General features: G+C 37.4%; 1 protein-coding gene across 1 annotated transcript in view; it reads left to right on the forward strand.

Annotated features, from left to right (window-relative positions):
* Window positions 1-216: 216 nt before the first annotated feature.
* Window positions 217-6,397, forward strand: part of LOC101857081 — a gene marked incomplete in the record, with an annotated part of 42,827 nt that continues 36,646 nt past the window's right edge. Inside the window, 1 exon segment of the mRNA XM_013086887.2 lies at window positions 217-335.

Raw genomic sequence — 6,397 nt, forward strand, 5'->3', positions numbered from 1 at the left:
TATTATTATTATTACTATTATTATTATTATTGCTATCCACTAAGAAGTTTAAAAAGCTTGCGAAATAGCAAGAACTCTAGATATTAACTTAAATAATAATATTATTATGCAGTCAACATTGCGAAATTAATAAGTTTTAGGAGAACAAATGAGAGCTACGAAGTACGAAGCGAAAGTTGTCACGTGATTCCGGTTTTTCGTCGCCATGGTCCAAGCCTTTGTTTATGCATGGCGGTTGGCTAAACAGTTTTGAGGGGCCCGCTTCTATATTTTGGCAAGGGTCCAATAGACTTTGCCGCTTCTTTTGGGGAATGCCATCGGTAGAGTGATTGTGGGTAAATATGCAACATTTTCATTCTTCGTTGTACATCAAAAGTATGATCTGCCGATATCTTATTGTTTACAAACAAACAGCTGCAATTGCGGCTGTGTTGTGATAGCCAATGATCGACACGTAGGAATTGATACATTTCGGCCCATGCATTGCAGTGGTTTTTTAATTTTGACCCATTGATTTAGCTTCAATCTAATGGAATCTTGCCTTGTCGTATCTTAGCCAACCCTGCACGCATTTATTTATACTAAAGTCTAACTAAAATCTGAAAAGTTAATGCTGTCTGGACATTATATTTTTTCAAAGCAGAAGGAGATCTCGAGGGGGATTGGGTTGTAGTGAAGGTTTGGGTAAGGGATGTAGTATGATATCCTGTGTGAAAATAGGAGCTGTTTGGGAGGAGCAGGTTGCTGTTTATGGGCCATTTTTGTGTTTGTTATCATATCCAATTTTTTGCTGCCCTATAGCTTGACAAAAATCACCATTTTTTTATAGCTGCAATCATTTGGATCTGGCATTGCAGACTGCTCACAAGAAAGTCCTACTTTTAAATATTTTAGACAAATGTTCAGGTGTCTTGTTGCTTTTGTTACAGTCATTCCTGGAATATAAGGTGGATACAAATAAAACTGAATACATATTTGCAGTAGAAGAAGCTACTGATATTGAAACCTTACTGAACTTTAAAAGAAATAATATTCTAATGAAATAATGTTATACAGGTGTGTCATCTTCCTTCTAGCCACTTCTTTGACTTTGTTATACCTTACGACTGGATACTTTTTGGCTTTTTGTTACATTTTTCCTCCATATTGTGTCACGACGTGGTGGGATCAGGTGCTCGTCAATTTTTGCGCATATGGGGTTATTGGTAGGCCTATCATCTTAAATTCTGTTCTTTTGTCTTCCTTTTAGTTAAATAATATCCATCTATATTGAATAGAAGTCAAAATATTTGTGATTGAAGGAGGTCAGGGTCACCTGGTTTCAGAGGTAAAATTAACGAGAAAATGGCTGCCAAAATTTGGTTACTTCCATAGCCTGAGAGTCCTTGGTAACTAAAACTTTACATTTTTTATGCCTTTAATCAATGTTTTTTAATAAAAATCCACACAAAAGTGTGTTTTTAAATGGACATAAAAGGTGTTGAGCCAACAACAGAAAATTAGAGCAAAATTCTGCCATCGTAAGGGAAAATGACGAATGGTCAAAATTTTTCGATTTTTCGATTTTTTAAGTTTTTATATATTTCATAGAGTATTTAATTCTGCATCTGATGGTGTAAAAATTTTTGTCATATCCTAATCCGTTGTTGCGTAATTGAGAGTTCGTTGTTTTCCTTTACACAGGCGAGCTCCGAGACAGAGCTCAGTGTAAGGGAGAACGACGAATAGTCGATCGGTCAAGTATCACTGCTAGTTCGGCGTTGTCCCCTGGTCTCTGCCGTTGGGCAAATTTGGCATGGGTGACGAATGACGACTGGTCACTGTTGCGTCTGCACAAACATACTAGGCTTTTTTAGCAAACAAACACACCACCGCTCCCTCTCCCCGAGTACCGTCGACCAGGTTTATAAGAATGTATACCTTAGTGTGTCTGTTTGTCAGTCTTCACGTATTAGGCCTATTCTGATGGTGTGAATTGACAAGAGCAAGCGAGAGATAGGGGAAATTGGATGGGAACAGGGGGAAAGGGGTGGGGATGGGAGGGTCCAAAAAGTATTTAGGGATACATTTATTAGCTCTGCACATTAGTGTCCGCCAGATTTCACAGACTAACGTCATGTTAAGTTGCTGTCAAGTCATTTGACATCCCAAATCCCAATGATGGGTATAGTGCCGCAATTTGTCTAGCACGTGTCACTGGTCGACATCATTATAGAATAACCAAGCAATTAATGACACTGCGTTATGAGGTTAATTTCTTTGCCCCACTTAAAAAGTGGACGTATTGTGGCGACACTTAGACTTGCTTTACGATTTTTTATGACTTGATGGACGTTATGGTCGAGTATAATAATGTCTTGCAGATTCAAACTGTCCTCGTCGATCTCTACTTTGTGGTATGTTTTCCGATCCGATCAACTGAATCCTTTATTAAATACAAAAGCGTTGCATTACCTCCCCCGAAAGCGTTTGTGATACAGTCTTGTCCGATTGTGACATTTCTTACGTGAAAGTTTAACTTTGCAATGATCTGATCGTATTATTGACATTGTAACATTGTTGATCCCTTTGGTCGTGTAGGGAAAATTTTGCAAATAGCGAAACTCGCTTCTGAAGAGAATACTATAAAGAGATATCATAGAGACCAAACTTTGGTTCCGAATGAGACTGTTTTAAATCAAGCTGTTGAAAATGTGCACAATCTGATTTGTACACTGACTGTGTAGTATTTAACCAAGCGAGGAAGGGAAACAAAAGACGTTTACCGATTTACAGTTGGGATATAACAAACACCTAACTTTATACGTATAATAGCTAGTTTGTATACGTCTTATTTTTATTTGTAGTAACCAGTACACAGTCATTACTGTCAATAGTGCGTTACAACTGACCGTCGCCTACGCCCATCAACATTCACGAGTGTAAAGGAGAACGTCGAACCGTACCATTCGTCGTTTTCGCTTACATCGCAAGGCTTACCTGCAGGCGCGCAATGTATGGGAGAACGACGACTGTCAAATAACTTTGCTACTTTTTAACCTAAACCATTCAAACTTTTGAAACTGCTTTATGAACACCTCAATCAGATATCTGGTGAATTACAGCTTAAAAGAGTGAAAAATAGAAGAGTTATAAAGTGAAAACAGTTTTTGCCTCTCCTGAAAAATTTGCCTCGCTACCTGCGCAGGACCATTCGTCGTTTTCCCTTACGACGGCAGAATTGTCCATCGGTCAAAAGAATTTTTTCTTGGATTTCATTATTTTGACGAGCGTCTGATTTCACCGCTATGCCTCTCATTTTTGTCCTTTTTTAGAACCTATTCCTTTACACTGTATTTATTTCCATAAATAAATGCTATTCCCTATATTTTTACTATACGGTTGGGTATTTTCTCTGCCACGATAAGCCTGTTTGAAATATATTATTTCCCGGTGAGTAGATCAGACATTCATGCTCTGAGGGCTCTGCAGGGACATGACTGACCATGTAGATGACACATTGTGGCTGTTAAGTCAATATTGTTCCGCTTCATTCCACCATTGCTCCCAGTTGACTGTTGTGAACACAGACTCTTTGTGACCGGTTATGTCGTCAAGTGTCGGGACATACTGAAGTATTTTTTACACTCTTTTACCAGGGGTATGTTTGATTAGTTACTTTTTTTTCTGGTTTCAGGATGATTACAAGATTGATATTCTGAAAACTGTACAGGTACACTGTCCTGTCCTTTTAGAATAAAATGTAACTTTACATTTTGAATTGGGGACTTAATTGTTGCTGTGCATTTAGAAAAGGGAAAGTTTGGACATGATCTAATATTTTCAAGTGTTGTCACTGTTCACTTCATGGTAAAAGGGAACCAAATGTCCAGATGCTTTTGAATCATCCAGTACAAAATGAAAAATAATTTTTCAATAGTTTTTCTTGAGATAAATATTGCAGTTGGATTCTGAATGAGAAAATGTTCTGTGTGTTTGTGGCTTCTTTCCTCAGAGCCATTTTGGTTGTCGGAAGTAGAGGGTGGATGAGATGAGCCCAGTTTATTCTTTGCCTTGCTCTGTTCAGTCCAGTTTTTTTTCTAAAGGCATTGTTCACAGAACAAAGAATTTCCACTGCCTGTTTCTGTTTCTGTCTGCACAATGTGAAAGTCTTTTAAAGAGTCGGCTCAAATTTTTTCCATCATAGTACAAAACTGTGTTTCAGTTTCTTTATTACTTTTAGTTCTTAAAGAACTTATCAGTCACTTGGTGTTGGAAAAAGCATGACAGACTGACAGAAACATTAGAGGAATAATAGAAAAGAAGTAGGACCTAACAGTCTAGTGGCTCCCTCCAATGACCTGCTATTTAAAGTTCATCTGACTCTGACTATAGAGAATAGAAAAGTTAATACTAAAAGACTTAACTCATTATCTCCGACAAGCCAATCCCAGAGGCATGCGATCGGAACCAATGTGGCCATGAGCTGCCGGCAGCTACTGGGGCACATTCCTTTACGACAACTTAGACGCCAAATTACTTCTAGGCATTTGCCCAAAACTGGTCTCTTTTACCGGGAGTTCATTCATGTGATGATGAGCTATCGAAATAGGTTCACTTGTTTCGATTTAATGACCAATTTAGTTACATATATGTCAATTTTAGATTCAAACCAAAATAGAGCCCTGGCGAAAGAAATGCTTTCCTGCTTTTTCAATTTGTAATGGATTTTTTTGTAAATGATAGAAGAAATTTTTTTTTACTTTTTTAAAAGTAATAAAATTACATGTGTGACATTATGGTGAAATTAGATAACCATCAAAGAAGTGAAATTGAAGGAACCAATATTGTTCCTTCCATTATTGTGCTATTTTCATCCTTTTTTTTTAATAAACATATTTAAGAGCACATTCATGTGTGAATTTTACTGAAAAAGGTTGATCAAGGGCACAAAAAATGTAACATTTTAGGTTTCCAAAGACTCTCAAACCATTAAGAGCCTTATACCAAAATGGTAAAGCAAAGAGAATCTTTACAGATCGGCTGAAAGCAATGCTGGTTAAGAGGGCTTATGTAGAGGTCCTACTTCTTTTCTGTCTCTCAATTAATGTTATAGATATTTTGTCTTTTCCGAAGGACAGGATTACCGTCATGTGATTCTGCTTCTTTTTTTTATCCTGCCAAAGAGGAAAGAAATGCAAAAACATGCCTTGGCTATGCCACCTGTAGGGGATTTAATTTTGTAATGGATGACAAGCTGTATATTGTGAAGATGCTTTCTCATTTCTGCTCGTAGAATAGATTGGGGGCTGCAGATAATCATTGTTCCCAGAAGAAAATGTAATGAAGGAATAATGTCTAGTATAATCTGTTCACCTGTGCATTATGTATTGAACATGTCCTAAGTATTAAAAAGTTGTAAAGTGTTATTATGGCTTTAACTTAGGCTACTTGCGTCTGATGGACATTGACAATGTTTTTGTGAGTAAATAACGTATTAGCCATATACATGTATAGACACAGGTAGTGCACATGTGCATATCTATAATCTGTTTTTATAATTCATTCTTGTTAAACGAAGTATGTTTAGACTTCAGTTCAACACACTCCTACTCTGCATCCTGTTTTGATAAACAACTGTGCCCAAAGTTTTCCTTATCTATAGGCCTACCGGGTGTTTGGTGGTGCGGTTGTCTTTGTCTAGTTTGATCCTCTTTTTTTTCTCGCATTAGCATACATCTTTTACATAATTGTACTTGTTCCTTAATTGTTATATATGGTCATTATCATGTTGACTGTAGCCCTACTATTAGTTCAACAAAAGCATAAGATAATCTCTTGTATTTTGTTTCCCTTGGGACTCTGTTTAGGAAAACCTCATTATCTTTTTTGCTGAAATCCAAGTGTCAACTTTTGGAATATTTACTATTCTTTCTTCTTGTGGATGATTAAGCTCATTCAACTGTGTTTTCTGCCTATTCCATTTCTTTTTGTCGCCACTTATGGTCCAATTCATTTCATTTTGAAGTTTAGTGGTAGTGTAGTCTTTGTGATTCACCATTCGAAATTACAAAAGCATTTCAATAGTTGTCTGTTGAAGAGTATTCAAGAACAAAGGAGAAGTGTTTTCCAATCACACCGCCTCTTATCTATTGAATTGTCTAAGTTCTCAGTCCAATTGCAATGTTTGTCCTCTTCCCTTCCCTCCCTTGTTTTGACATGCAGCCTTCCCCAGAGTTTCTCCCATTCAGCTTATATTACAAAGGTCCTTGTGCTCGCAATAAATGCGCCCTGATAAGGAGACAGTGGAAAGGGGACTGGCTGTGCTTGGCAGAGTGAAATCAATATTTCTCTTTTGTTGTCCCTCTCGCTCCAGCAACCATTCTAACGACAAGTAACAGCATACCACCATACTACC

The sequence above is a fragment of the Aplysia californica genome, unplaced genomic scaffold, assembly GCF_000002075.1.
Source record: "Aplysia californica isolate F4 #8 unplaced genomic scaffold, AplCal3.0 scaffold00019, whole genome shotgun sequence".
NCBI lineage: Eukaryota > Metazoa > Mollusca > Gastropoda > Aplysiida > Aplysiidae > Aplysia > Aplysia californica.